This window comes from Coturnix japonica, chromosome 7 (assembly GCF_001577835.2).
Source record: "Coturnix japonica isolate 7356 chromosome 7, Coturnix japonica 2.1, whole genome shotgun sequence".
NCBI lineage: Eukaryota > Metazoa > Chordata > Aves > Galliformes > Phasianidae > Coturnix > Coturnix japonica.
Genome location: NC_029522.1, coordinates 26,770,181 through 26,791,275, shown reverse-complemented (window position 1 = coordinate 26,791,275; position 21,095 = coordinate 26,770,181). Strand labels below are relative to the sequence as shown.

Sequence of the window (21,095 nt, the reverse complement as noted above, 5' to 3'; positions counted from 1 at the left end):
TTGCGAAATCACAATTATTTCCATGGCAACAGCCTGCAATATCAAAACCAAAGGATTATAGCTTGACTGCAGAACAGGGTAAAGAAGCAGCTGGAGTGTGAGAAAGAAAATGCTTACACTGAAACATCTCAGAGAAAAGGCAGAAAGAGTAAGAAAAAGGCTGACAGAGTTTTCTGTGCAATCAAAACCTAGGTCAAATCTATGTCTAAGTACATTGAAATTGTGGCTACAGGAGTCCTAAAGCTCCAAGTCCAAAGAAGCTCTGTCATAACTACACTGCAAGGCAAACCTAATAGCTGTAATCATTACCAGTGTGTACACTGTCACAAAGAGCTGATTTCATTGCCTGAAATGATTTCTAGACTAAAACCTTTTTGCCAGACATTGTCTTCTGCAAGTACATCACACAGTGCCCAGATGACTAACATGCAACTTGCCCCTCAGTAAAGCTGTCACAGATGGTAAGAGTCTCTGTAACCATAACTGTTTACAGTTAGTAGCAGAAACAACTAATTTTAACAACGAAGAGTTTTAAATTTCTTTGCATTAAGCACAGCCCACACTTGCATCAAGCACCATGAGCTGGTAGCAGTAAATCCATCTTATTAAGATTTCTGCAATAAACCCTACCATATGATTTCCAGGATCCCTGGAACTAACATACATATTAGTTCTAGGCCCAGCTAGCTAATATAGTTAAGCCAGGGTACAAGAGAGCAGTGGAGAAGCTGACTATCACCATGAATTTAGGTGCTGCCATTTGTTTAGTATCTGTTGATTTGTATGCCTCTGCTATCAAGTCTCTGTAGAAAAACACTAGATAAGAGAAAGAAATGATACTTTCATTATACAAAAGCGTGGATAACATGCAGATGACATCTGTTTGCACACACTATGTACCAGCAGGAGATACCTTCAGAATCACATCTGTATAAACAGCTGCCATCCCATAAGCCAATATTCTTCAGAAAGAAGCACATCTGCACACGACTGTGGCAATGCCTGACACAGACAAGGATTCTTTGAGGAAAGGGCAACTTGCCACAGCAGAAGCATGACGTGTGCCTGCAGGGAGAAGGACCTCTTTCTTAAACAAACCCATCCATCTTCCCTCCTTTTCCTCACACTGGAAAGAATAGTGCTACAAAGAGCACGTAGCCAGGCCTGGACCAGCAAGCTGGCAAGGCAAGGCCTCACAGCACCATGGCAACAAGTCGGCCCACCGGTGCCCAGCCTGAATGAGGAGCTTGCAGTCAGTGGTACTGCTGGGAGAGAAAGTCCCACCTGAGTGTGTGCATATTTAAATCCATCACATAACCTGTAACCTACAGAGTAAAATAATGCAAAAGCCTGGGTAAATTGACTCTTTCTTGTGCCTGAAAGGGCTGAAGATTTTAGAAAACCATGGTAACAATCTCACTGCAGGAGTCCTTTAGAAAACTGGTATCTCCAGATACCAATGAAAAGCCCCAGAAGAGCTCTGTCAGAATTGCTGGTGAGTGAAAGGGAGGGGCAGCAATACATTGCTTCCTGTGGTCCCACGAGAAGCTTTTTCCTCGCCTGCTGCCCCTGAAAGACACGCTGCCATGCCAGCTCCACACACTGTTAGCTATCACCTGCAGGCCTTCACTTCACCTTCAAACAACGAAAAAGCAAAACAAAAATACAGTCCACAGAACAAAAAGTACTGGTAACAGGTTGGGTAGGCAACACACAGAGAGGAAAAGGCTCTTCTCCTAACTTTCACTTCTGCTATTGCTTTGACATGTTCTAAAAGATACTATGAAAACAGACAAGCTGCGATAGGGAAATAGGGAATTCAGAAAATCTTTGCTTTGTGACAAAGACACCTCCTAGCCACAATTTACAAAGAAATGACTGTTGCAAAATTCAGCACTAGTTATATGTATAGCTTATATGTTACCAGATGAGTAACTGAAGAAGTATGGAACATACCTGTGAAGACACAGTCATAAGCATGTATCAGCATACCACAGGTAACAGCCAAAACACAAAATCAAAGACATATGAAATAATGAAATAGGCCCCTGTCTCAGATCACACATCTTCATGTTCACTACAGGAAACAGATACTGCCTAAAGCTCCAGTAAGAAGAAAAATAAAAATAAAAATTAAAAATAATAAAAATAAAAATAAGCAAGAGAAAAAGCCCAAGAACACAAAAGCATTTCAGTTAAAAAAATAAAAATAAAAATCCAAACCAATTTCTTCTTTCATTCACTTATGAAACCTTATTTTGAACTGATTCCTTCTTGAGAGCTGATTGTATACATAATAAAATCTACTTGGATAAAACTTCTTATCTGGAAACAAAAGAAATGCCAGGCAAACAAAGACTTAATACACGAGTAACATAGTAACTTGCCTTGTCTCAAATGTATCAACTGGAAGCAAAGAAAAGGTTAGACAAGGTCTGGAGTAGCGATACAGATTCGCTTCTGAACAGAAACCTCTCCTATGTAGATGACTGCAAACAGAACAGGAGGATGCAGAAAACAGATGTTACACATAAAACATTACTGCTCAGTACTCATCACAAACAACTCCCACCCACTGGCCAGTCAGCATGTGCTATAAGATGCTAGGAAGACTTGGCAAATCATTTCACAGTTAAATCATGAATATTGACGCCCACAAGCAGAGATGTTTGGATTATTTGTCGTGGTTCTTTTTGCATTTAGGTTTATTTATTAGCTCACAAACAAAACAATATATTTTTAAGATACTTCTCTTACCTGAAAACATCAGTAAGAATTGGTCATGAATTAATCAAGGCATTTGCTTGGTTACACAAATCACACTTCGTTATTTTGCTCTTTGTACAGCTGAGAGTTTTTAAAGGGGGGTGGGGAGGGAGGAAGCCAAAACTGAAAGCATCTATAGTGACAACATCACTCATGCAAAGAATACCATTTGCTTGTAAAAATGACTATTCATGTAAAGGACTGCATTAATGCAGACACAAATCCATTTGCATGAATGCTTGCAAACAGTGAACAGCAGAGGTACAAGAACATGAATCAAACAGCTGTTCAGAATTCAAATTTATGTTTGCAATACATGTTTCCATGTATTTGGCAGCTCTAATCACAAGCACCAGTTGTCAGAGGAAGGCTCTGATAATTTCACAAGTACAATCTGTAAAAATTAAAAACACACAGCGGGATAATTCCACTTAGAGACTACTGTGTGGGCACAGGGAATACCATTAGTATAATCTTATTCATGAACTGCTGCTTATGGCAGGGGTCAGTTACACAGACATAAACTAGGAAAAGGCTTTGCTTGCTTCAGACTAGCTAAACCTACAGCACTAAGTAAATCCTACAGGAGTAAGGCTGTGCAATTCAACCTGGAGAATCTGTTCCAACGCTGCAAACTGAATCCTGCCAAACCAGCTCTTTGCAGGGTTTTTATACTGTCGCTCTAGAGAACTCCTGATTTCACACTTGAGCACTAATCCACAAATCTTCCAGACTGCCTACACATTGTTGCATGCTCCACTGTACACTCAAACTAGCTCCGCTGGCAATGAACTTAGAATGCCAAAGGGATGCTGGCATATGCTCACCCTCCTGTCTACGTTGTATGGATGTAACAGTGAGTGGCAGTTCTATACCCCTTCATCCCAGCATCTCACAAAGACTTACACACAAGTGTGCAAATATCCCCCATTCACCACTCAAATACAAAGTGTTCATATACAGCAGCATTAAAGCAACCTTCTGATGACTGAGTTCAACAGCTACAGGAAACACACACAGTTCTGCAAACAGAAGAAAATTCTAGGCTAGCTCTCCTGGGCCTTCTCTCAGCATGCTCCCTGAAGAGCAAAGAGCGATGAGTAAAAGACAGGGCTAATTCAACCAGACATCCAGGAACTTTGCATTCAGCTGCAGGGTGCAACCTGGCAGAATTGGATTCAGAGGCACTCAACAAGAGAGAAGGATTTCCCATGCAGATGAGATTTGCCCACAGAAGCTGTACACTCTGACACAGTTTCACTCATAACTGTTTTCTAAGTGAGCTGTTGCATCAAAAGCCATTTCCAACAGAGCAAAAGATGCATCAAGGGCATCAAATCCTGTAGGCAAACAGGAGAAAGTCAAGCTGCAGCTGGGTCACAAATTCAGGCTCACGACACCTAACCTTCAGATCTAAGTCATCTAAGTGAATGTTAGCTGGGTCTACCATGGGGTCCCCACCAAAGTTTTCAGGTAATACCACCAAAGACCTGGTGCTGACCAGTTCTCTTCTGTAAGGTTTTAAGGTTTGGTGATGAAATTTCACTGATTAAAATCTCATCAAAAGCATTATGGAAGATTTGCTCTCACTACTGTTTGAAGAAAACTAAACAAAAGAAGAAAAATTAAAAAAAAAATAATAATGGTGCAGTGTATTTGGCCTTCCCTACTGAAGTACATTCACCCCAGATGAAACTTTCAAACTCCTATGCAGGCTCCCAGAAAAGGCTTATTAGTTTTTAGACTGCTCTGCTGAAGGACAGGGTGTGGCAGAGCTCCAGCTAGGAGGCATCAACCATCCATAAAATTGAAATGTGGGAGAAAGAGCCAGATACTGCTATAGATCCTATTGACTTCTACAGATACACAGCCTTGTAGCAAACGACCAACACAAAGATGATGGGAAGAAATGCTCAGTCTGCTATTTGAGGCATGGCGCACTAGCAGCACATTCTTATTGCATTTCGTTGCAAAAAGACAGTATCTTGTTTGCTGAGTCTCTCCCTAGCATTCCCTGCCTGGAATGAGGCTGAGTCCAGCAGTAGTATTTTTAGCATGCTTTTGGAGTAGAGCTTTTGCATTGAGCTGCTCCCAGCTACACAAGGAGCAGCAGGGCCTAGGTCTATAGTGGAGACTGGAAATGCCAATAACTTACAGAGTACTGGAGATGAGTGTTCTTTAATTTAAATTTTGTCCATATTAATAGGCAGTAACATTATTAAGCACATTGAAACCACCCTCATAAAGTTTCAGTAATGAACCTGCACACTGTTCTTTTCTGAACATCAATCTTGCACACTGCCAGCTGAGGAACAGCACAAGATGGCAGGATACCTTGTAGAGCTCAGTATGCATCTGCCAAAGCATACTATGGACACAACTGTTATATGCCAAAACAGTCTTCAGAGCTCTTCAGCCAGCATGCAACACAGAGCAAAGCAGCGTGAATTTAAACGCACAGCCTGGCTGCTCATTCACCATAGCTAAAGCTGGGAGTGCCAGCATGAATTCAACAGCTCTTCCTCCAGCCCTATGGTCTCTGCATTCTGGTAGTGCTGCTTCTCAAATCTGCAGCATCTGCCAGAGCTCTAATAAACAAATAAAACATCTAAACTTAAAAAAACAAAACAACCCCCACCAATGTAAGTAACTCTGAACTACGCTTTCCTCTTTTACCCAAAAAGACATGAGCAAACTCATCCAGCTTAATGGTGTACGTGTGGATGGGGGCAGGTATGTGTGCATGGACAAAATTTAACAGAGGACTAAATGTTTTTTACTTTGCTCTTGCAATAACTATTGACAATAGTGGTGCTACCTATATATAAGAAGATAAAAATGTCTAAGAGATGTGAGGTTAGAAACAAGAAATAGAACAGTTGACAGTTTCTAGCAAGGGGAAATAACAAATGTAGTAATATTATCTGTCTAATATAACCTACGCGGTCTGATGCCAGAACTATTAATTTCTCTTTAAAAAAAAAAAAAACACAATCAAATAAAGCATAGAATAAAACTAATCTGGCAAAAACTACAGCTCATCTGTCTAGAAATTGCTACTGAGCAGGAAATAAAGCAGTGTTCTCTCCATGTGATCATCACTGTTTCCACAAACTGGGCACAGTGACATACAGTATGTGACAAATTTACTCACTACTTTTTCAGCAGCTGGGAAGTTCTGATTCTATATCCAGAAATTAAAGGACTCTTGTGACATTGGCACAACTCAGCTACAGCTGTAGAACACACAGACATTACTTCCAATAACTTATCACATTCCTCAAATAACATTCAGATTTATTTCTTATCTCCTTGTAATCTTAAATTACATAAGGTTTTTAATTTTAAAGTGACCTGGCTTAGCTCATCTCAATACAAAAACAACCATACCAAACAACAACTAGAACACTATTCTCAGCAGGAAGGCCTGCTATGATTAATTTTTATTATCCTCATAGAAAAATTTCTATAATCCATTTAATAATCTGCCTTATTAATATGTTAATACTCTCACAGAATTAAAGATACCAGATCATGTCCTCTTACTCATTTCAATTAATAAAACCAAGTATTCAGCTCTGCCTTTAAATGACCTTTGGTACTTGTGCTGTCAGCTATAAATGGATTTTAGTATTAATTTGCAGAAGATAAATAATTAATCTGTGTAACAATACCTTGTAATATTTTAATGTTGCCTTTGAGACACTGCAAAACAGGAAAAATACCTCATTTAATGCTGAAAAATACATTAATCACTGATCTTGATCTATGCCACAACAAAGCACGTACACTATCTAAAAATAAAAATAGGCCCATTTTGCCCACCATACTATACTTTCCTATACTGCATATAGGAAAGGTTTGTCATTTGTTCTGTTCTCTTGGCACAACCAGGAATCCATCCAATGGAAAAGAAGAAGAGAGAAAAAGAATGACTGGTATTTCTCATATGTTCTGAATATCAGCTAACAAGAAAAATAGTTGTAAGATGTACAGGAAATCAATAAGGAAGAACTGGATGGAAAAAAAAGAAGTAGATTTAATCCTTTAAAGAATGAAGTTCCTTGGCCATCATTTACAGAATACTATTTCTTGCTTAAAGCAAGTAAGTGATTGTAAGTAATTTTGTTTTTGACTTTTGTTTAAGGTAACTGAATATTTAATTTAAAATCATTTGGATGCCGCTTCAGTCACCTACCCACGTAACTAATGAGGTTTTGTAGTAAAATTTACCTCACTGGAGGTTTTGTAGTAAATTTTAAAGTGTGTTTTACTTGCACAGAGTTAGATTACAAAAGCAGGGCTTAAACATACTCTTCATACCATCGATCTCTCTGGGAGTGAGCCTGTCTGCCTGCATCCTCACATATTACACAAGGCACACTCACACCCCACCCTCACCACGAGCTGTTTTTCCAACTTGCTGCCTGCTTTCAAGTTCTTCAGCAATCTTGTCCCCCACTCACGTACTCCCTTCTCAGGTCTGCGACCACAGCTAATGAGGTTCTCTCATTTCCACACCACTGGTGAGTTCCAGCGGTAGCTGACTGGGAATACTGGATAGAACATGCATATCTTTAGTTCAAGTAGAATACATGAATCATTAGGGAACTTCAAAACTAGTGACTACACATAACAGTTTTATCCAATATCTTTCACATTGTCATTATTAAGTAGGTATTTTTAGCTAGTAAAAGCCAAATCCATCTGCAGCAGTGGCGTTTCCAAGGAGACAGAATCATTTAAATACATGTGGAACTAGATCTTTGTTTTCATCAACTCCTCGCTGTTACCAGAGCTGGTTTGAGTCAAAACTTCTCATTTCAGGAAAAGAAAAAGATTTGGGGGGGGAGGAGTGTGACTGGAATAAATAAACTTGGGTTTGTAATTCAACATTTTCCTTGTAGTTTCAGATATATATCCACTGCTTACAAATAAAAAACTACTGGATGCAACTCATTTATAATCACAATTGGATGCAACAATTTATAATCACAATTCATTTATGTCACTGAAGATTTCTGCTTAAAACAAGCATAATGAGGTCCTTTAGTACTATGGCTATTTGCTGCGTGTAGCACACGCAGAACTGAGTCAGGAGGGAGCTGACACATTTAAACTCTCCCCCCGTACAGAAAATTCTGCTATGTCCAAATTCTTCAGTGACCAAGTCTTTCGGTAATTCTAGACCCTCAAATAATGCACCTCAGTAAATAAGCCTGTTTTCTGCACTAAGTTATTTATTATATTAATAAATATTATTTTACTATTTACCATCCCAAATTTCTGTGAACTAAAAGCTGCTGCTAACATATGAGGCCTGTAGAACAAGTTTCATACAGTTAATTAAATTTGGTATGCAGCTGCAATAGATAAATCTCATAATAGCAATCTTGTATATGTAATTTAATTACATCCATTTTTATGAAATAATTTTATGATTGAATTATAAACCACATAGATTTTAAACACAAAAATAAAACAAAAATCCATGAAAGAACCTTCACTCTTTTCAGATCTCCCTACACTGTTTTGCTGCTGGTAGCATACACTGTATTTTCAACAGTAACTCCATCACACAAAAGATCTCTCATCCTACAGCCTAATGAACAGCCTCAGCATAAATGCCTACACTGTAACAACAGGAAGTTCTCAAACAGCTTCAGGGATACCTAGGATTCCCCTACGGATCTCAATTAATTTGAAATCTCCTAGAAAGCAAGAGTAATACACTCAGTTGCTGCTTCAAAGTCACTAATGAGGAATAAACAGTAAGATTCATGCATGTTTCTTAGCCACAAAATATTGTGGCAAGGATCAAGAACAGCTGCTCAATACAGTATTTTTTCTCCCTTACCTGTGAACTGGTTTTCTGTGTTTCAGCTGAGTGCAGATTGAAAGGTTTACTCCTCCTTTTTCTCCCCATCCATCAGATAGCAGTCATTCAATAACTGAAGTCATCCTGGCATCCTCTGGAACATGCTCTTTCTTCTCTCCCATATTTCCCACTCCCCACCCCCACCTGCATCCTAACAAAATAGGAAAACCGCAAGAAAAACCTTCCAAAAAAAAAAGCATACCTGAAAAATTGTTCTAATAAGCTACTTAGTAATCAGTGAGGACACACTGTACTGAAAGGTAATTATGAAATTTAAAGATAAGGGGGAAAAAAAAGACATCTCTATTAATAACCTTCAGTTCCTCTAGTAAATAGCTAGCTATTCTCCCCTTCAGCTCCTTTCTCTAAGAAAAAACAAGCAAACAGCTGTAGGAATACTTACTGCCTATATACATTCATTGATACTGACTCAGCTCTCCAGATTGTCAGTGAAGAGCGCTGCTGAGCTTTTAAGAAATGTTGTGATTATCAAAGTAACAATGCTGCTTTTACACAAAGCAAGATTCTGAAATCTCAATGCAAATTACAATTCAGAGATTGATGACAGTAATTTCCTACTACTCTCCAACTCTGTAAAGCAATACCAATTGTATAGACTAAAAATAACACTATGGTTTTGAGATGTGCATCAGAAGTTCTGAGGCCAAAATAATAGAGGGTGGGGAGAACACACATTTTCTGCGGCTTTAATTTCTATCAAATTGTAGCTGTACTTCAGCCATTTTAGTACCCCTAAGCATCAGCTAAATGCATTCTCTTTCTGCTTGAGACAATATCTGAGAACAATTGCTAATAACATTATCCTTGAAGCTTTATCTAAATAAAGCTCTACCTATATAAGCTGTGCCTATGCATCTTTTTGACTTATTTCATAGAATCATAAGATACCCTGAATTGGAAGCCTCACTGACACTAACTCCAATAACCCAAATCTAAGGCCAAAAGCCAATGGTGTAGGTTAAGTTTGCCCATGCAGAATTTCCTATTTAAATACGCATTCATATGCAAAAAATGAGTAGATGAACAATTTTCAATTTTGTGTGCCTCAATTCTATTACTGTGTCTACTTGCAGCCTCTTAAATTCACAATGAGAAAGCGTTTTCCAAGACTATCTGCAAAGAGAATTTTGATTTTCTACACATCCAAATCAATCAGGCATCAGCTCAGTTGAAGACATGAGCATTAAGTTCATTTCATTAGAGTTTAAAATCAAAATCACAAATGAGACTTTAGTGCCACATCAAAGTACTTGTGTTCAAGGATTTCCCTTTGAAAACAAAGTAGAAGCTGGCAAATACCTTTCTGTTTACAAACTTCTATTTGCTGCTACAGATTTCCATTTAAATTAACTGTGAATTACTTTAAATAAGAGCATCCATCTTCACTGAATTATTGATCTTTAACTGTAGCGAGACCATACGAATTAGCATACTCCTACTATAAAGTGATAGATGTTTTAGCTTCTGGAAAAACTAGCTGCCAGCCTCATCATAACAAACTGCCAGTGGATCCTGTGCATAACACTCAGATTCTTTAAGACGCCTACAAGCAAATGAGCTCAATTTAACAAAAAACTTTACCTCAGTGCCTAAAAAATGGGAATTCATTCCTACAAATGTTTGAAGCTACATTAATTATTAGATATGTAATCCAGAAATATCAGTAAAATTTTCTTTTACTGGTAAACATATCTCAGGAACAATGAGGAAAGTCTGAACAGACATGAGGAGCAACTAGCTGGAAGCTATCTCCAAATTTGCTTTCTTTGTTATCCACAGAGATAAGCTTAGAGTTGAGCACCAAGGCTTTGCCTCTCTACTGGCTTAACTGCAGAGAGAGATGCAAGGAGATAGATAGACAATTGTGAACTCATAACTGGTTCTAATGCAAGACTTTTCAGTGTAGATGTGAATTGCTTTGTTGTTCCAACCCTGAAGCACTATTATAACTCATAGAGAACTGGGCAGTACACACAAACAAGTCAGGATTTCTTGCAAGTGCCTGCCAGAGCAGTAAGGGAATTATTAACAAAACCAACTGAACAAAACCCAGCCTTTAAAACAGTCCCAGACTGAAGCAACTATTTAAGACAGACAGTCTTCAGAAAGAAACTGCAGGTAGCCTTGCTCAAAAAAAAAGTTATAATTACGTAGGCTGTTGTTTCTCCCACACTTTACAAGACATGTACATGCAAACCTCCTCAGAGTGGTGTTTGTACAATCTATCCAGCCCACACTTGGCAGTTTCTTCTTAACATGTAGACAGACCTTGTGAGATTTGCCCTGTTTTGCACATCAAAAATAAAGCCATTTGCTTGATAAATGTGTTTTAGATATGATAAATGCAATTCTATTTGTATGCCTCGCCCTGAGCACCGTCTCCTGTCCTCAGGGTTTGGATGCACACAAAGAGAAATTATAGGCAATACAGTTGGTAGCCTTAAAAGAAGCAGCACCAAGTGGCCACGGGCCTGAGAATCCTTTGCCAGGAAGCTGCTTTTAAATGAAGCCTCTTGCCCTCAGCCATGTCCAAGCTATGCTACAACCATGCAGCAGCCATGCAGTACCCAATCACACGTCCCAGTAGCCAAGCACGGACTCATCCAACTTAAGGAGACCTCAGGCCCACTGGGTGGCCATGGTCTGCTGGCCTCACCAGGCTGCCAGCCCCACTCTGGCCCACCTACAGCCCTCTGCCCTCTTCTAATCCCTTCAGAGCTGCCCTGCCACCCCCAGCCATGGTGGCTGAACCAGGCTGGCTACATCCACTGCCAGAATCTTCAAAGCCTTAACTAACTTCTCCAGCTCTGAATAACTATCTCTAGACTAATTAGTTGCATATATGCAGAGACGGAGTAAAGGAAAACACATCCTTTTCAAACCAAGGCCTGTACTCAGTTTGTGCTGTGACTCAAGTAATTAGTGAGAGGGTTTATAACCATTCAGCCATTTCAGCTTTTTTTTTTTTTAAACCTTTTTCCATCTCTACTTTATGCTTCGTAACATACACATTTCATTTGTTAATTTTTTTTTTTTTTTTTTTTTCTCCAGGACTACTACAATGGACAAAAGGAAAGGTTCATTAGGGAACAGACTCCTGCAAACACTTTCTTTACTTCTCCTTTGCTCTGTTGCTACTGAAGTATTTGCTTCCACTCTTTTTGGCTCTACCAAAACTAAAGCTTCTTTTAGAAATCCTTTTATGGAGGGGTGACATCTTAAAGAATCACCTCCTTTATGAAGAGGAAAGAAAAAAAAACTTCAGAGAAAAAAAATTAGGAAGCATATATAAATTACATCTCAGTGGTCTCCTCTGTTTTACCATATAATGGCTCTGACAAAGTAAATTGAAAGAGACGATGGAAAACAAAAAAGAAAAACCAAACAAATAAAAGCCTTATTTATTGTTATGCTTTAGACAACCCTGATTGTAAAGGTGAACTGACACAGCTTAGTGAGTAATTAGAATCTCAAATCTCCCGTATTTCATAACAACCTGATTCTTTCTGGAATATCCTTTCTCAGCCTCTTTCTTTAGCAGAGCTAATTGTTCCACTCTCCTCCCTCTGTAGGCTCTATCACTAATCCCATTTTCCTTCTCTTTAGGCCTTATGCTTCCCTTTATTGAAAAAGATTTTCAGCTGTTCTATTTCATCAAATAAAACAGATTTTTTTTTCCTGTTTCTGTTTTATTCTATTCCATATCTAGTTCATGCCTCCTCAGTGCACATGCCAATTTCCTTTCTAGAGCCATGAAGGATTTGCTTATCTAAAGACAGCGCAGCTAAAATTCTTTAAAGATAAATCAAGAGTGAAAACCGCAACAATGTTTGACATCAAAGAAGATCACTGGTTTGTTAAGCTCTGCAGCCAAGTTTTCATTAGTGGCCCTTACTTCACATGTACATCCAAAGCAAGTCAAGACTGCTTTTTCTTTCTGCAGTCTGGCATAGGATGCATTGCATTTCTCTGTTCTCATATTTAAAGTTCTGAGCAGCACACTGCGCATCAGTTTGGTTTCTTCTGAAATGCAAACTTTTTGCAAGTAGAAGAAAGAGCAGAGACAGAAAGAGAAGAGATGGCCAGGGGATAAAGGTATGCCGGAGAACTCTGATTATTGGTATCACCTTTATCTCCACCCTACAATCCACGCAGGCAGTCATAATGCAGGTGACTCCCAGCAGTCACCTCAGGATATGTAACTTTTTGATAGTTGATCAAGCAGTGTTTCTCTAGTAACTAATCACTGTATATCTCCTCTGTAAAGTGTGAGAGCAGCTCAGGTGCACTTGTTTGATGAAGACTCAAATGGAGACTGATATTTGGAGAAAGCCATAGTCAGATATTTAAGTCTCAGCAACTTGTTCATCAGGATTAGGCATTTGCTTAAGAAAAATGGTGGCTGCTACTTGAGTCAGGAGCAGTAGAGTCATCACCTAGAAATGCAGGAAGCAGTCACATCCCCAACAGCATAATGGCAGCCCTGAAAGAATGTTATGCTGACATCAGACAGAACTTCACACAAGTGGTCTAGAAATAAAAATCTTATTATTCATTCAATTAGCAAGATTCCTGGAAGATACTTCATGTACCATATATTAGATTTATTAAATGACCTGAGAGGAGAAAGACTTTGTAACACTTTGATTCTCAGTGCCCTACATCCCACCAATCTGTCATGACTGGAACGTGCAGTTTAAAATACCGGCCAAGAGCTCTGCCCACACTCCAGATATCCTGGAGCCCCAGGAACTCACATGCAGGCTCTGTTCTTCCTTAGGAATTTCATTTTGCACAGTCAAACCATTAAAAACAAACACACATGCATAGTAACATCCCCCTACCCCCCAAAAAAATCAAAACCAAATCATGACACACTACTCCAGGAAAAAAATGCATGTGCTGCTACAAACTGATAGCAGCACGGTTAAGAGAGGCTCCTGAAAACACTGCATGTGTGCTGCCACTCTGGGAGATGCTGTCAAGTAATTTGAACAGCAGAGCTGAAAGATCTGTCAGCAGAACAGCAAAGGGCAACACGTCTAATGGAAGCTAAGAAAGCCCGGCACAGAGCATTCCTTTGGTGTCAAAGATGATGCAGCCCAGGACAGACAGCCACTGTCAGTGCCTGGATAGAAGCTCTGCTGTGGAACTGAAGTAAATAATGACCAAGAACCTGCCTACAGTCAAAATGGCTCTCGCAGCTAGGAGCCAGGAGTTGCACCAATGGCTTACAAGGTTTACAAGAGGAAAAGGTCCAACCTCTCAAAAGATCTTGTTTCAAAAACAGAAAACAAAACAAACAAACTAAACAAAATAAATAAATAAATAAATAAACCTTGTACACAGGTTTGCTCTCTTTTTCAGCTCCCTCATGCAACAAACACTAGAATTGAGAACAGGGAGAAGAGAGATGGTCATTACCATCCAGTTGATGTACATCTGATAAGCTGTGGGGGTGGAAAGGAAGGTTGATCTGGTATTTCCTCTTATAGACTGGGATCAGCTGTTGTTGAACCCATATTATTACTACAAAAAGCCACATCCTGCATATCCAGGATGCTTCACAAACCAACTAATTTCCTTCCTACCAGGAAAAACATTTCCTACTGACGCCTCTGAATTGGAGCTTCTGAATTCCAAGTTTTGACTTCCTTAAATCCAGAATAGATTGCCAACTCCCCTTTCTTTTTGCAGAGCAACCATTCTAGAAAGTGGCTATTACAATGAGCAAGAAGTGTTTCAGTGGCCCTCAGGATCATCTGAAATCTAAGCAGATGCTTGTAGACAGATCTTTGAAAAGAGATGGGCTAGGCACTGCAAGGCAACAACACAACTATCTGAATTTCACAGCCTGTTGATTCCCTGCAGCAACTCAGAACCCAGCATCAATAAGGAATGCCCCAGTATGGTCCCAAGAAGAGTAAACACCAATATAAGAAACACAAGGAATTGAAGATTGAACTACATACGATTCATCAGTGTGCACTCAGCACTGCCGCCTTGAAAAATTCTGCATGGTCAAAAGAACTGGAACCCAATCATGTTCTGCTATAAGATGCAGGCCAAGCTTGCTCACATTTCCTTAACTTGAAACTGCATCCACTGCAAGGAAACTGCTCATTATTTATGACTGACAGCAAACGGAGAGTTGAGGTTTCTTTCTCACAATTGGTGGACAAATGTCATCATCTCATAGCCTTAGAAATCATCAAGGCATGTAGGATTTCTGCAATTCAAGTTTTAAATAGTGAGAGGCTATAGCATGTAGAACATCTGCACAATCTCTAAACACAAAAGAGCTCTGAAATCAGAAATATCACCGTATGAAAATAAAGCAGACATACAAGTTATATTGGATTAAATGCCCTACTGTCTACACTTACCGAAGCCTGAAGGGATGACTGTTCAGGCTGGAGAAGCAGCCAGATAATTACTGGAGATGCACAGCAAAAATACATTGCCCTATAGTTCAGGAATCTGCACAGCTTCAAGAAAGAACAGGATTATTTTACATTCAGGCAATTTTACTTTTTAATAGAACCTAGAAGACCATGCCATCCCTGGGGCAGCTCTGCCTAACAGCATTTTTTTCAGCTTAAAAGAGTAAGAAACCAAGCCTGTTTTATATGAGGGTACTAAAGAGTGGCCACATGGGTCAGTGGATCTGACACTTGACAACACGGTACTTTAGGAGGAATTTTCAAAGGGCTGTAAAAACTATTCGAAGATAGTGAGAACAAAAGGAACACACTGCAAGCTGTGCAGTGCAGCTGAAAAGCGATACAGCCCCTTCCCCTTTTTAAGAGAAGCAGTACCACAGACCTCTGTTACTGAAAGCAAGATTTCCTTTAGCCCTTGTTAAACAGACTCAAAACAAATTCTCCTTTGCTCTTAAAAAACAAAGCTTGTGTAAGAAGACCAGAAAGTTCCATGAAAATACTGCCAAGTGGGAACAAATCTCAGGGCAAAACTGACAAACACATCCAAGGCAGACTAAGTTTCACCTTACAGAAACAAAAGCTGCATTAACTTCAGCTCCTCAGACTCCCACCCACTTACCAATATCTATCTATATTCCTTCCATCAACCTAGCAGTGCAGTCATCTGCCTTCAGAGAAATCCAAAGTGGTACAGAAAAACAACACAACACAGAGAAAAGGTAAGTAAAGAACTTCTGCACAAGGGCATGCGTGGATTCCATGCATGGATTCACCTGCAGCTATCTTTTAAATCTCTGTGCTAGGAAGCAGCTTATTTCCAGTCCCAATTATTTATATACCAACAACTAAGCCAGGTACATTCTCTCCAGATTCAGAAATCTACTCCTCACAACAAGTGACAGCAAATAAGCCAACCCTGAAACATCAGCTTTTAAAAACAAGTTTCTTTCGAACCATAAATGAGATTTCATGGCTGGAAGATGAAAGTAAGCACTGCAGAACAAGTTCAGCTTTTTGATTGTTTTGTTTAAACTAATCTACATTTTACTTCTGGGAAAAAAAAAAAAAAAATACAAACCCACCACTTTTCAGGTGTAGCAGCTCCTCTGATCAGCACACTGCTAGCAGAGCATGGAAGAAAAAAGATGCAGTACTCCTTTTTGGAAGGAGCACAGACAGACCGACACCAAAATATCACTGTCAGGTAGGTGAGGGAGGGATACCACTGTTTTATCCTTTTTTTGGCTGTGATGGATAGATTGTGACACCTTACTTAGTCACTGCTACTGAGTACCTGGAAGATGTCTTCTTCCTGTCCTAGTGTACCAACTTGATGAAACCTTTAAGCTCATTTTGAATCAAGGCAGTTCTGACCTTGCTGGCAATTATGCAAATACATGCTCCAAAAAAATAAATGAAAAGGCTTGCATGTGCCTCAAGCTGCCTGGAAATGTTCAATCTTTATTAATAATTACTTCAATTCATATCAAAGACCATCTGTACTTTGAAAGTATAAGATCCTTCACACTCCTCTTAGGATCACAGATAAGGTATTTTATAGAACGAACTACAACATCAGTGTAATACCTCTATTTCTGTCACAGGACCAAATTCCCTATCCACACTGAAGTTTGTTTAGCAAGCAAACCACTTGCACCTTCACATAAGATTTGCAAAGGAGTTCCAGAAGAGGAAGAAAGAGGATTCTAGTCTCTGTTCCCAAAATGTTGTATCAGCCCTGCAAACAATAAAGCACATCCAGCTATCCCTTTGTGCAGCTGAATAACCAAATAATTAGGTTTCAGTGCTATTCCCCTTTTTGTCTGCTTTCACCTAGGAGACAGGCTCCAGCTCAGCACTGCCTTCTCCAAATTACTTTGTATTACAGCACACTTCTGGAAAATGCAGGTGTAGACCTCATTTTCAGAGTGAGGAAAGAACAGTAACCAAGTCTCACTTCTTTAGGAAGCATTCTCCAGTACAATGAATGAGTCTCATCTGTAAAACAGAAAATATTATCACACTAAGAGTCTACCCACAGACGACAGATCAGAGCTGTGGGTGCTCAGTGTACACAGCTGCCCATACACAAGAAATTCAGTCACATTACGTTGCTAGTAGGCCCATTTTAGCCATGTAGAAGACACAGCAAAATGCAGGATGAGTGAGCTTTTAAGTATTACTTTAAAGGTTAGAGCAGTACAGAACCATCAAACTGGTTTCCTGAGCTGCAAGTGCCTTATCAGCCACCTCCAGGGCAGCACCTGCCCTTCCAAAAAGGGTCTCCCTCAACCACAAACTTCACAGAAAACACGTCGAGAAAGACATAATGGCTGGCAATGAAAAGCAGCACAACATAAAGCAAACATGGGGTCATTTTAACCAAATTACTCAAGATGCATCAAACAAGAGACAATAAAATGTCACTAAGCACACACATGATAAACTTCTGAAGAGGCCCCAGAAGAATCCCAAAGTTGTCATTAGAAACAACAACAACCAAAAAAAAAAAAATCAGTAATTTTCATGCACAAATTCTTAAGCCTTAGCTAGGAGTAATTGTGAAAACCCGGGCAGAATCTGCTCTGGTCTGCATCCCTGTGAATTGGTAATACTTCTGGTGAAGTTAATGAGCAATTGATGGTGGAGAATAGGCTTTTGTTCAGCACTGGGAGACACAAAGTCTAAGAATCACATGCAGTGATAAGTCACTCCGAGTATCTCATATTTAGAACTCGGATGCATTTATATTCAGTATGTCTGTGTAAGGGAGAAACATATGTTAGACAAAGGTCTATTTTAATCTCTACAAACTTACCGACATATCTGTTACAGGCCTCCTTGTACAAGCCAAACCAGACCTTGTCTCAACAATCAGGCTCTGAAGGTAGCTGGCCCAGCAGTAAGGGATGAAGAGCACAACATTCATTAAACAAGATAACCTGAGGGCAGCGGGTGTGGGAAAAATATGCCTTTGTGTCCCACGATCAGACAGCAAGTGAAGTGCCATGCTGTCACTGAGTCAACACAGATGACACCAAAGATACTTCTCATTTACAGCTATAACAAGAGGGAAAATGCTGAAGGTCAGCCCAGGAACACACATCGTACTCCTGTTACACACTGATACAGCAGCAACAGAGCATTAAGTGCTAATGCAAAACGTGTTTGTAAGCAAACAAACTGTGATTTGTCAGCAGCTCCTCCAGGTACCAGAGAGCAGTGCTAAGGAAGCCCTCCCCTCTAAAGAAATGACATAGAAGAAGGCAAAATGTTTTTACCTCAAAGTGCTATGGATTAAAATTTAATAGAATTTGAGAATGAACTGGAAGATACTACAAAGTCATTTCAAATTCCTGCCAAACGAATACTAGTGATATTTCAGCCTACTAATACACAGCACTAACTGAATGCTTCCACAGACAGGATGAAAACAAAACATTCTGCACCAAGTAAAAGTTTGAGATGAACTCTTGTTACTCGATGCAGATTAAAAAATACGAATAGAAAATCTCTAATCATGAGTCACCAAAACAAGGCTAAGAACAAGGTTAAATATTCCAAACTTTAATCTGTTTAAAAATCAATCTAACACTGAGGTGCAAGTAATGCAATCATTACAAGATATAATAAACACGGTATTTCACACCAGTCATAGGGTAGGGCAAGAGAGTACGTTCATTTTCGTACATAAAACCAAACTTTTTAGCCATGTTTATGGCATTTTTCTTCCACTTTTATCAACATTTATCAAGGTGGTTTTCTACAGCCCTGCAGGGAAACAGGAGTTTTGAAAATAAGTGAAAGCGTTTGTGCTGCAGATCACACGGGCATCCTTGTGAAAACTGATTTGCCCACATCTTCTCAGGGATTTTAGTCAGAAGCAGGAGCTGAAATGGCATCAAGTTGAGTGTTTCATCAGTAATATATCAGATACTGGCAAGAAAGATAAATGGGTCAGCCAACACATGCGCTATTGAAAGCCTCTAAATTACCTTTATTTAGCACAAAGTATGATTTTCAAAAAATAAGCATTTTTATCAGACTGCCCCTAAAAGAGGATTGAATTAGTTCCTATTGACGTGTGGCTGTTGCTAAAATGTAAGCCAGACTACATTCTGAGGGCACTCCCTTTAGAAGGGCTCTTCATAAGGGAGGTGCCATCAGCAAGCTCCTCTGTGAGACCATCAGCTCAGTGCAATGATGCACTGACATCTAGCGAGTACATGCAGTTAGGGAATGCTGCTCCTTGTCTAATCACCCAAGCAGGACAAGTGTCACCAATATACTCATGCTGACAAGATGTTTCATATATGGACTATATATTCCTTCTAATTAGAGAGACATTAAAATGTGTAGTATTTACTGTACACAGGCACAAGGCGCACTCTCTCAATAGCGGCACATGTCTTGAAATCTCCTTCACTGCTCAGGGCTCTGTTGCTGGCTCCCCACAGCAAACGGTTTTGTTTCCATTATACAGCAGATGGTGACAGAGATGATCTGAAAAGCCTGTAAATGTGAACAGCACATGCCAGGGAGCAGCAGAGATGGCAGCTGGAGGATTTATAGCCAAGAACGACCCAGGGTCAGTGGCTGTGTCACTGCCCTGTCATTGCCTTCAATGTGCCTCAGGAGAGGCAGCAGCTGGTTGCATGGCCTCCATACCCAGTGCTCCACTTACCAGCCACACAGCCTCAACTCATACAATAGAAAAGACCCGAGATCACAATTCACAGCTCTTCTTATTCATTAATTGCACACTAAGGGATACTTTCTCCCAAACTTCAAGCAATTCTCAAGCCTAATGCCCAAGCAATCATCTTCTCTTTCAAATGTCCAGGGAGCACAGCACAAATTGCACAGTGAAGGACTCAGTGCCTGGTATGACAAGCAAAACCAGAAAGGTATCACAATAAACTTTCACACTCACACAAAGGAGCTGAGGTGGGGAGCAGTGGCAGAGGTGGTGTGCAACGCACTGCCAGATGCTATTTGTCACCATGCACAGCTGCACACTCATTGTCATCATTCCAACATTCATCTCCTGATTCAACTGAAACCCCAACACGAGGATGCCCACACACCAAGCAAAGCCCCCTGAATGATACACTTCTGCAGGCTACGAGCTATTGCTCAACATCATTGCTCTGCTGATTTAAGACCCTTTCTTCGTGAGAAGGATAACACAGAGGGCCAAGCAACATGCCTCTACTTCACTTAATCTACCTTCTAGAAAGGAAAAACAAGAAAGATTCGGCACTTTTAGGGCAGTTCAAGCTTCATTTGTAAAACCTAATATCGTTTCATCGTTTCATTCTTCAGTGTGTTCATGTAGAACAAGCGAGAGGCCTTTTACAGATGGATGTTTGGGTGAAGTTATTCCCCAAACACTGGGCTGCTGTTCTTACAACACAACAAAAACTGTACACAGCTGGATAAGTGGCTTTGGCTGCAAAGCTTCATTGCCATGGTTCCATAAAAACCCCATGTGCGTGGTGATGGAGGCAAGGAGAGACTCCCAGCACAGACCTCGTGAAAACCAGCAGGCCACTGGAAACAGGTTTTGCTGCTAATGTGTTCTGAGATTGACTTTCAGACTCACAAAGACCTGTAGCATTCAGAGGATTTTACAACACAATTACCTAGTTTGCACATGCACTAGTTTGCATGTGCTGCTTCCTTCAGTAACCACATCATTCCTATTTTCTTCTTCATCAGTTACCAAAAGGGACCACAGGAGATGTGTGAGGAGCTTAACAAGTTAAAAAAAAAAAAAAAAAGAAGAAGTGAGAAACAACCCTGTAAAGGTGGTGTGTAAAGGTGGCTAATATAAAGATGTTGACCAAAATGGTGATAAATAGTCAAAGGTTATTAGTAAAGAAAATTCACCATGTCGATGCCTTGACTGGATAGCTGAGGTAGTCTCCACTGGAGAGCAATCTCCACTGTCTGCCCACCTGGAAGCAGCAGTTTTCTCACATAAT

At 39.9% G+C, this 21,095-nt stretch overlaps 1 protein-coding gene across 4 annotated transcripts in view; it reads right to left on the bottom strand.

Moving 5' to 3' along the window:
* The window catches only part of CSRNP3 (cysteine and serine rich nuclear protein 3), an 87,268-nt gene that overhangs the window by 63,679 nt on the left and 2,494 nt on the right, over positions 1-21,095 (bottom strand). For 2 of the 4 annotated variants that reach the window (XR_004307977.1, XM_015869174.2), the window contains exon 1: positions 8,624-8,749. The exons of the other annotated variants lie outside the window; for them this stretch is intronic. The gene's annotated coding sequence lies outside the window, so the exon portion shown is untranslated. Of the gene's footprint in view, positions 1-8,623; positions 8,750-21,095 lie in introns of those variants that run through there. 4 annotated transcript variants of the gene reach the window in all.